The 10,782-nt window shown below is 42.7% G+C and overlaps 1 protein-coding gene across 5 annotated transcripts in view; it reads right to left on the minus strand.

The window, feature by feature from the left end:
* The window catches only part of LOC126866090 (protein sprint), a 159,371-nt gene that overhangs the window by 84,722 nt on the left and 63,867 nt on the right, over positions 1-10,782 (minus strand). The window lies entirely within an intron of this gene.

Consider the following 10,782-nt stretch of genomic DNA (forward strand, 5'->3'; position numbering starts at 1 on the left):
GCGTTGCTTGACGTTGGTCAGGGATCCCACGACTTGCCCTTCGATTTATCCTCGTTTATCCACCGATCGAGCTTCGCGTCGAGTCTGCCGTGCGATCTTGAAAGATCGGTCAACGTTCCTGCGACCTTGTCGGCCTCGAGGTCCGGTCGATTATTCTTTATTGCGACTCGTCGAACGATCGAGGGCCGCGCCACCGTTTCTGGAATACGATTTCGTGGAAATCGTGTTGTCGATCGAGTCGAATCACCAATGGTCGTGTATTTTTAGCGCCACTCTGCCAGAGATCGCGACGGTCAACTTGTTCAATGATGCAGAGAATCACGGGACTCTGTGAGATTCCGAAACGTAACACGATCGACTTGCCTCGTTCAGGGAATTGATTCTGTCTAAGACGTTCAGTGTATTCTCAACTGCATTCCGTTTTGAAGCTCGTATCGATTATTAGATTGTCTGCTGATCAGTAACTTCTTTGAATCTTGTAATTGAAGATGACAATTTTAAATAAATTTATATATTTTAAATCTTGCAAGTTTATAAGTAAAATACGATAATGTATTTTTGGTCGACCATTGCTTCGATGAATTATTCGAGCTTTTTGATCTTCTAAGATTTATTTACCAATAGCTTGACTTTTCGTCGTACGATCTTTTCTGCTACGCTACGCGTCGACATTCTTAGATTTTCCAAGACGAAGTTGGCTTAGATTGCACAGGAAGATCCTGATTATTCTAGCGATTCTCGGCTCGGTCGTTTGGGATTCAGGGTTTGACAAGGAGGTCAGCTTGATCAACTCGTTGTCTCAGAGAATCATAGCGATGTTACGCATCTATGCACCGAGATCTTGATTATTAAACGAGACCAATTTAGTAGACGCGGCAGAAGTGTCTTCTTTGTTTCATAAAATCGTCTGAATGGAGTTCTGTTCGAGGAAATCATTGAGCCGTAACGGAGGATCGCAAGCGCGTGTGCCACGTTAAAAACAAAATTCCGAAAATTTTAGCAGTCCGAAAGTAATCGTAGGACACGTGCGTTGTAACGTTACGCGGAAGTCGATCACCAAAGATTCCAATTATTCGAAGAATTCAGTCCAATCAAGTTACTCGACGTTGGAAAGATCGTACAAACGTGCGTTAAATTGTCACAGAAACCTCGATCCTCTAGAATTCGTATTATTCGTAGAATTCACTAGAAAGCAGTTATCAGTAACGTCAAATAATTTCAAACATTCGCGTTAAATTGTTACAAAGGCCTTGGCCTGGAATTCATATCGGAAAATCCAGCTGAGAAGAGAGTCACTGGAAAAATATTATATAATTTGAAAACCGCAGTTATTAAATTGCAGTAAAGTCCTTGATCGCGTAGAATTCGCATTGTTTGAAAAAATTTAGTTGCACGAAAGTCAGGAGAAATGTCAAATAGCTTCAAACATCTACTAAATAACTATTAAATTCTGTATATCAAATTGTCAGAGACCTCGGTTAAAATTTGGATTATTTAAAAAATCCAGCTGCTGCGAATAATTGCAAGCACTAATTATATAGTGTTAAGATCGATTAAAAATTGGAACGTTCGTGATTTTCTTCAAATACTTCCAATACTCGATCACTCGATTAATCACCTGTTTGTCGGTCACGTATCGTTCATTCGAAGCTCTCCGTATCTCGGTTCACCAATGCCGTATTCACATCGTAAATCACACTAAAAGGAGGAAGAATCTACACTCAAGAAGAATATTAAAAAAAGAGAGATATTCGGTCGCAACGATTGGTCTATCGATCGTCCGCTTACACTCACAAATTGGTAACTCAAAGTTCACCAATATATCTTATATCGTACATAATACCGTAGAAAAAACAGTCTGCGTTGAAGAAGAACAGCGAAGAAGCAATTAAAAATGATTCACGAATCTCGACGATCGATCATCTACTCTTGAAACTCACATATTGGCCATTCAAGGTTCACCAAATGTCAATTCACCGGTCACCATATCCGATGTCATGTATCACCACATCAAGAAGAAACAGTCTATGTTGAAGAAAAGTAGCAAAGAAGCCGATCAATGCCAAAATAGTTGACAGATCTGGATGAGCGAGGACAATGATCCGAGGTCTCTGTTGAAGAACAAGGTACTCGCGTGTCAGAGACACTGGCAGGTGGTAGCAAACCGCCTTAAGTAGCATCGACAGGAGCGTGGCTGGTGCCAGTCCTTGTCTGCCAGTTCATTCGGAAGTGATCTGCTCAATAAGCGTCGCTCTGAGGCGCGTTTAATCGGTGTCAACGAAGGACAGGCGAACGATAAACAGTCTTGCGGTGGTTATATCGATGACGTCGCTTCTAGAAACTCCTCCGAGTGCACTTACTTCTCTGTTAACTACACGATCCTCTATCAGAAACGTTTCTCCTCGAGCGTTTCTCTTCCTCGACGAATTTATCAAATTTATCGGCGAATCTCGAAAGAATCGAACCTTTCGGTGACCTCTTCCGGTATCTTGCCCTTCTATCCGAACTCTGAACTCTGTTCGTGGATCGTTCGTGAACTATAGCAAGGTTCGAAGGATCGGAGGCTGGATCACGAGACGAATCGCGTTATCGATCCCTGAGAATCGACAATGGCGACGAGGAGGGATCGGTTGCAGAGCGGAGGAAGCGGATCGAGGGATTTTCGCGAGACCCCAGGTAAATTGAGCTCAGCGTCCACTCTGCTTCGCGTCTCGCCGTCTCGAATTGATTTCATGCTCGATCGCGCTTGAGTCTGGGTCATCCGCGCTAACTTTCCAACTCCGCCGAGTCTTGGAAACGCGTAGTGTCGAAGACGTGGCCATTGTACGCGGTTCGGTTGCGATTTTGGGCCGATCGACGCGCCATTCCTCTCGACCATCGCGGTTAACCTTCGGAAACTATCTGAATTGGGGAACTACCGTGGATCCCGTTTCCCTTCATCGTGAGAATCTTACGTTCGATCGAGACAAGCTTCGACGATATTAGAAAACCTTCAACGAGACACTGTCTAAGAACGTTCGTAGATAATCGACACTCGCACTCGAAGACCTTTCATCTTCACCTAATCACGTCCCACGTCACCAGAGGACGAAACCTCTTCCAAACACTTTCTCCTTCGAATCTTCAAGCTCTTTCCAAGTTTTCCTAGTCCTTTCGCGTTACCACACCTTTTACCTGCGCCATGTTCAAAGAACCATCGATCCACGTTATCCAAGGATCAGACAAAGAATCACCACCCAAGCTTCCTTCGTGAACCTTTTAATTGAAGGATTCCGGTTCACGGTAAAGTCCTCCAGGGATTCATGATACTACGATCCTCGAGGATCTCGATCATCTCCAATACCTAAAATCTGAAGGATTTGGCATCGATCGTTCTCCAGGATCTCGCTTTCTTGGATTATTTATAGACACGGCGGACAAAGAGGTTCTCGAGCGTGCAGCCCGGCTGCCGGTCGCGAATGGACTGGTTGCACGTTTGTTAAACACTATAGTCGCGGCTGTACCGCGCGGACTCTAGCTGCACAGGCGCCTATAGTCTCGGCTGGTTACGCCGACTGGATCGTCCTGTGCTCTCTCGGCGACTTTTCGAGCACGCCGTGGCTGTCTCTCCGCGGCGTGGCCACGTGTGCTTCAACAGTGTGCAAGGGGACTCTGCACTCGCGTCGAGAGTGCGCACACCGGGGCTGGGAGAACTGGCTGCCGGCACGTAGGCACCGGGAAACGCGGGACGCCTACTTGCAGGGTACTGGGTGGGGGTGATAATTTCGTGAGGCACCCGGTCGACCGACCGAAGAACGGTCCTTCTTCGACGGCATCGAGATACGTGTGGGGCCACGTCCGTAGGGTTTTCGTTGTAGAGAAGATCGCGATCGGTTAGTATATAAGGTGTTCTTTCGTTTTGAAACGAATTGCAAGATTTAATAGTAGAATGCTACGATTTTCCCTATTTTCCCTAGGAATGGTAAGCGTAGGAACGTACAGTGGCAAATAAAATTAATTTACAGTTTAATTCACAAGTTTAATTGACACAGTGAATCGATGAACGTTTACGAAGCTTTCGTTGTAGGGAAGATCGCAGTCGGTTGGTTGTTATACAGGGTGATTCTGAAAATCATGGTACAATCGAAAGGAACATAGTTGCTCTCGTAGAAATTTGTTTAATCGTTAATTGTTACCAATATTTTATAGCAGCGAATATATCTTCAAAAAGTCTTCAAAAAATCTTTTAATTCCATAAATGTTCACCTTTTACCAAAACGCTCGCGTTCCAGAACTCGTTGACTAAAGCACGATCAATCAACCCGGGAGCAAATATACTTATGCAGAAGCAAAAATTCCGCAAGGAAACGCTAATTTCACGCGACTGCCTCGAGACTCTATCAGCCAGTTATCTGGCGATTATTCAAATTACCGAGTCGACCTCGCGAGTTTCACAGAGGAAACGGTTGATACTTAACAAATTGCGGCAACTCTCTTACCATGGTCCGATTATTTCAATTGCACGTGGTCACCGACGAAAGAAAATCACCGGCAACTACTAAATTCAAATAAAATAAAATAGGAGAAAAATCGTGAACGGAACTCGATTACTCGCCGTGACCAGGCTTAACCTAATTGCGTGCGCGAGTACGTGCCTGGTAATTAAGAACAATTCGCGAGTTAGAGCGATCGAGAGGTGAGTTGGTTCAGGCTCGTTGAAATTCCAACCGCGAGGGACGAGCCGTACGTAATGTGCGTAATTTATCGTAAGCTTCTTACGCGAGTCGGTTTCAATTTCTTGCTATTAAGGCACGTACGTGATGGCAGACGTAGTGGAAGATCGGGCGGTTAACGGTGGTGGTTCTTGATACTTTTCTTCATTTTCGCTCTCTTCGCAGTTGCTTTTTGCCTCTTTTATTTCTTCCATTTTAGAGAATCTTTCTTGTACCGTATTTTTCATTTAATTGCTGCGACTCTGTTGGAATACTTGTAACAGATATTTATACATGCAAGTGTTCAGCTTCCTATAAATAAAATTTCGCCTGCCTACAAGAAATTATTCCTTCTCGCTTTAATCTTTTCTATTCTTTGCGTAATTTCGTCGTACAACAGGATCCAAAATTATAATTATATTTCCCTCTGTGATTAATCTATTTCACAAACTGACACGATATAGTTAAGAACGCAGTGCTGTAGGTTCCAAAAAATTCACACCCGTAAACCGTTCGCCGATCGTTCGACCGGAAGTCCTCCAGTTTTATCCTCTCACGTGTAGTACGTTGCACCGCGTGAAACGGTTGCCAACGGCAACAAACGGCAGTTTGCAACGTCCAGATAGGCGCATTAACGGAGGAACGGGGATGAAAACGAACAGATTTGGCCGTGGCCCGCTCGATTGTCCCATCGTCCCTTTCTCTCGTAGCCGGTCGTCTATTAAATAACCGTGGATCGCCGCTTTTCCGGCGCTCTCGCCCGTGAGATTGATAACACAGCTGCGTTATTGCCTCGAGATCGACCCTGCGTTTCTCTCAGTGCACTTTTTTTTCTCTTCTTTCACTGCATTTTATGAAGCCGGCATGCTTAATTGCCACAGGTATCTCGAAGGTAGATTTTATACTTTTTTTACGAATTGCAGAATTTAATTCCATTGTGAAGGATCGAGAAATTGTTCATCTTTTGCACAATGATTATCATCGCTTCGGACTGATTTAGTTAAAGCAACGATATTCATCGTTAAATAATATTATTATTGATTTTGTGTGCTATCGATCTTGCTATCATGCTATCACGTTATCAATTTTGTGTGCTGGACTAGATTGGCCGCGTGGTAGTGTTACACAAAAACAGATGAATGTAATTTTCGTTGGCAGTGTGGTATGGAAGATGGTGAGACAAAGAGAGCGCTGAGACGCGTGCAAATGTATATCGACGAGAATCCTGTACATCGTTCATTAAATAAATCTAAAATTATTTTAATAAGAATTCTAAGTGTAATCTTAGTGTTCCTTCACTTTTATTTCGGCGATTAAGATCCATAATACTTAACAATTATTAATACTTTTCTATGCGAAATTATCGCTGGAACATGGATATTCACGCATTGGTAAGAATTTATTAAACACACGAAAATCCACGTAATATACAAAAATATCTAAAATATGCAAAGTTTAAAATACCGATTCGACGTATGTGTATAGCAAATATACAGCAATAATATGTGTTAGAGATTTTATGTAAGGGGACAGCACTAAACTCCACAGAGATTTCCACATAGCAAGGTAGTTCTTCCACTTCGAGTTCTTGCAACAGAAATAATTTTTACTATTGCAATCGTAATATCTCTGTTAACCTACTTTTCGCCTATAAATCCTAACCACAGAAATATTATTGCCGCGAACCGGGTATTACGACATTCTCAAATTTTTCTTTAGGAAAGGGAAAAGAAATTACGGAAGAGTCAGCTTCCCAGAAATTCCCTGTACTCGTTTCTCATATTAAAAACACGTTTGCGTATCGTGTCCCTTCATTGTATGCTAACGACGCACAATTTACGGCGTGTTTCGTACCACCACCGTATTTTCGCGCGTTTAATTCATCTTCGCTCTTGCACAATTACGCTTCGTTTATCCTTTCATTCATTGCCGCTCGTCTCATACACCAACGAAAGCCTCAAAACTACTCGTTAACGAATCCCCCCATCTCTCTCTCTCCTCTCTCTCTCTTTCGAGCAATTAAATCGCAGAATTGCAATGTAAGGTTCATTATAATTCCGCGACACATTCTCTTCGAGGAAACGGTTTCCGCGCAAAATTTATTTTATTCCTCCCTTTTTAATTTATTTCGATATCGAGTTCGGAGTTGCAGAAAATTTCGAAATATTTGGAACAAAAGTCGACAAGCTCTGAAATCGAATTTCAGCCCACTTGAATTTTCTCTTTAAGTTACTCTTCAATCTTTACTCCAGAATCCTAATTCTCAAGAATTTAATGAAGCTACTCTCTTCGTTCGATCGATTCCCCATAATCCTATCCTATAGATATCACACTTACACATACGTACGTCTATATTATCTCCATCATCTATACTATTTCTCAACATCGTATTTCTTCGTTCGTCAATCCGCGATCTATTCATTTAAGAAACCTCGGTATCAAAGTTTTAGAAATTTGACACGACTTTGTCGTTCGACGACGATCCTGCGTCTTCGATTTTCATAAAAATATTTCAACTCCCACTTCACTGTCCTTCTACTGAAAGTTGCTTCCACAGAAATTCTAGCAAAATTCTAATCGATCCTCTGCCTAGATTGAGCTAAAAATTCTAGCAATGCTGCGCAAGATTCCACGTGCAACATTCAGTCTCCTCTTCGAGTCGAAGAAACGGAAAGTCTTTCCACTCGATTGTTTCCTTCTCGACGGCCGTATATAGGCGGAACAGGATCCGGTAGAAAAATCCACGGAAGAGGACGAGGCGGACGAGATGGAAGGCGCAAGAAACCTTCGCGAGAAACCGGCAGCCGTTCCCCGAGTTTTGCTGTCGGCCAGTGAAGGTCGAGCGTAACTGCTCAGCCAGTTGGCCGGTTTCCACAAATAGCCGTCCTACTGTGCCTTCTTTGTTCGTTAATCGTCCCGAGAAAGCAATTAGAAGCTTGTGCACACAACCGTGCCACCAATGCTGATCTTCTTCTTCCTCCTTTTGAATCTATTTTTTCTTCCTTTATACCAAGTACTCGGTTACGTTTTTCCGGAATGGAAAAAACCTTGTTTAGAAGTTCTTAGGAGGAAAGACACAGATGGGAACAATAAAGCTTCGCGTGTTCTAGATGTTGGATATTTTTATGACGACTTTGTAATGGTTTCTTGCCTGAAGATTTATGGGTAGAGCGTGAAAGTGTTGGAAGAATTCGATTTCAGTATGTATCCTTTTGTTTCTTCTTTTTCTTCAACGATGTTTTCTATAGGTCCATGACGAAAATCTTACAACTTTTTTAACTCTTTCGGAGTATAGCTCGGGACAGACTTCGGTACAGATATAACCTCGTTTGTCTCATCAAACTTTTTACTATGATTTCTTTATTTTGAGAGAATTTGTTGACGCGATATTAATAATTTGTAATAAAACCATCTACCAACACATAATACTAACTTCTGACTTGTGAAATTTTATTAACAAAATTCGTTCGAAAGTGCGACAGAATTGAGATTTAACAAAAATATAGTTGCCAACTTTCGCAGGTAACCCGGGGAAAGCGATGTGGAAGCGCTTCGAAATTGCAAAACTATGGCTAGTCGAAAATTCACATCGAAACAACCTTCTACTACACTTGCCCACTTCGCACCCTCGTACCCTCGCCTCCTGTCCAAGGCGCCATTAATCAAAAAACAAATTCGAACGTGTCTCACCGTTCAACGCACTGTTCACCAGTCAGTTTAGTTCGTTCACCCCTCGAAAGCCCCCGTCACGCTTACAGCGACGTTTCTTCGCCCGTCTCGATCGAGATTACCCCCGACTCGCCTGTTTCACTCCTCTTGCAACTTCCTGCGCGTTGCACTGCGGGCTTTTCCTGCATTTTTCCTATTTGCACGATTTTCAGCTGGTGCAGGGTACACGTTTTTCCCATTGTTTATACGGGAATTCCACGACAAGTGGTTTGATGCCGTTCGAGGGTCGCGCTCCAGCGATGAAAAACTCTCTTCTCCTGTCTTTCGCAACGTTTCGAAGGGGAAAAAGCATTCTCGATGGCAATGGCGCCGCATAGATGGTACCGTTGAATTTATGGAGGGTGAATCGAGCGTTGTAATATCGGGGGCCGCGTAATCACGGCCCTCTTGATCCACGAACGAACCGAGATTAATCGCGCACGACCTCTTATTGGCGGATCCACACTCTGTCCTCGATAGTGTGGTCGAAGTTAATTGGCAATGGATACAACTGTGTGTGTGTCTGTGTGCATTTCGGGGCTGAAAAGTTGGAGAGAGCCGTTGAACGTTGAACATATTCGCGGCAGGGAAATTTTGATTAATTTCTTACAGCGAAGAAAATTTGTTATTTACTTTCGTTAAACGGGCCGAAGGAAAGTTAGAGAAAAGAAGATGACTGCACATGTGTGCTAGGGAAATGTAAAAAAAAACGAGAGTCTACAGATTACAACTATAATCGTCTTAGGAGACTTTCTCCGAAAGCTTGGACATTTCGACAAGAAATGGAAGAAAACCGTGACGGTAACAAACGAGGAAAGAAACAGAATTACTGCGAGCTATTTTCACCGCGATGACTCGCTCCCATTCAATAGCATTTTCACTCGAAAACTCGATAAGACGCGCATCTGTCGACGGTTTTGCCGGTTCCGTGTTTTTCAAGCGTGCGACTGCAAAAGCATCGTTGTTCTTCGCCTTGCAACGCAGAATCGACCGACAGAGGGGTATCGTTTCAGGTTCATTAGCGCTTAATGAGTTAATATGAGTGAGCTCTTTCAGACTACCACGGATTAGAAGATTCGAATCAAAGTACTGCTCGATACGCGACTCTGACGAATTCAATTAAACACGAAACGGCCATATTCGATTGGCCTATTTCCAACTATCAATTACCTAAACTTCGTCAAAGATCGCGATCAGCTCGTTTCCATCGAACGACTATTTGGATTTTGTCCAATCTTCGCGTTTGTCTATTTTACTTTGATTAAATTTCCTCGGGTTTTGAAACTCGACAAAGTGCATCGAACTAGCAGAGAAAAAGCAAAGATCCTGTTGAGAATTTTGGATCCTAATAGCCGAAATAATGGTATAGAAACACTAAATTTACACTTGGAATTGACATTAGAATAGTTATACATTTATTTGATAAACGATTTCAAAGATATTCATCGATACACACTTGCACGCGTCTCAGCATTTTCTTCCATACCGGACTGTTACCCGACTGAACCGTTTACATTCATTTGTTTTTGAGACGCCGCGCACACACATACTTCTACACACTGATATTCACATACAAGTATTACTACTACGCATCTAACCTAGTCTAGCACATAAAATTATACATATCTCAATAGCTACTCTCTGCTACATCGACTCTTCAGCTACTCTCTGACACATCGACGCTACAAAAGTAAACTGAAGATAAACTACTTACCTAATCATTCGCAAATTTCTCATCAGAAATTTCATTTAAAAGGAACCACTTCATCTCAAAGACGAAAGTATGCACCGCTATGTTGGTAGCTTTCGAGTTCGTACCCATTGAGAAAAATGAGAAGCAAAGTGAAGGAACGATCTCTGAATTCGAGTCCCTATTAGCCTCTATCTGATCGCGGAGAATCGGCCGTTCTTTCACCGGTTTAAACGGTCCCGTAATGAAAGCTCAGCTCTTCCTCCGGGCGAAAGGAGATCGAAGAGGACGGACAATTAATTTTACGAGCGGTGCAAATGGAAGCCAAGCGAAGCGACCACGAAGAGACACGATTGGCCACGATATTTATCGTCTTTTATCGTTCGGAGGAAATACGACTCGTCTCTTAGATGCTCTTTTAATCGATCGTCTGGTAGAATCGCCGTAAGGCTGCCTCTTTTTCTCGTTTTTCATTTCCGTTTTCAACAACTATCGGATGTCTGATAGAAGTGAAGTGTTTGAAATTCTCACGAGTGTGTTTGTTACGTAACAGATGTTCGTTGCTTGGATTTCTTACGATGTTTAATCAGGATAATTATGATGGATCGGTGAAAGATAAATACCCTTTTGTTCGTATGTCGCTGGAAATGATAGTCAGTGGTGCTGTGATGCGTAATAATTTACCAATTAATA

The sequence above is a fragment of the Bombus huntii genome, chromosome 5 (genome assembly GCF_024542735.1).
Source record: "Bombus huntii isolate Logan2020A chromosome 5, iyBomHunt1.1, whole genome shotgun sequence".
NCBI lineage: Eukaryota > Metazoa > Arthropoda > Insecta > Hymenoptera > Apidae > Bombus > Bombus huntii.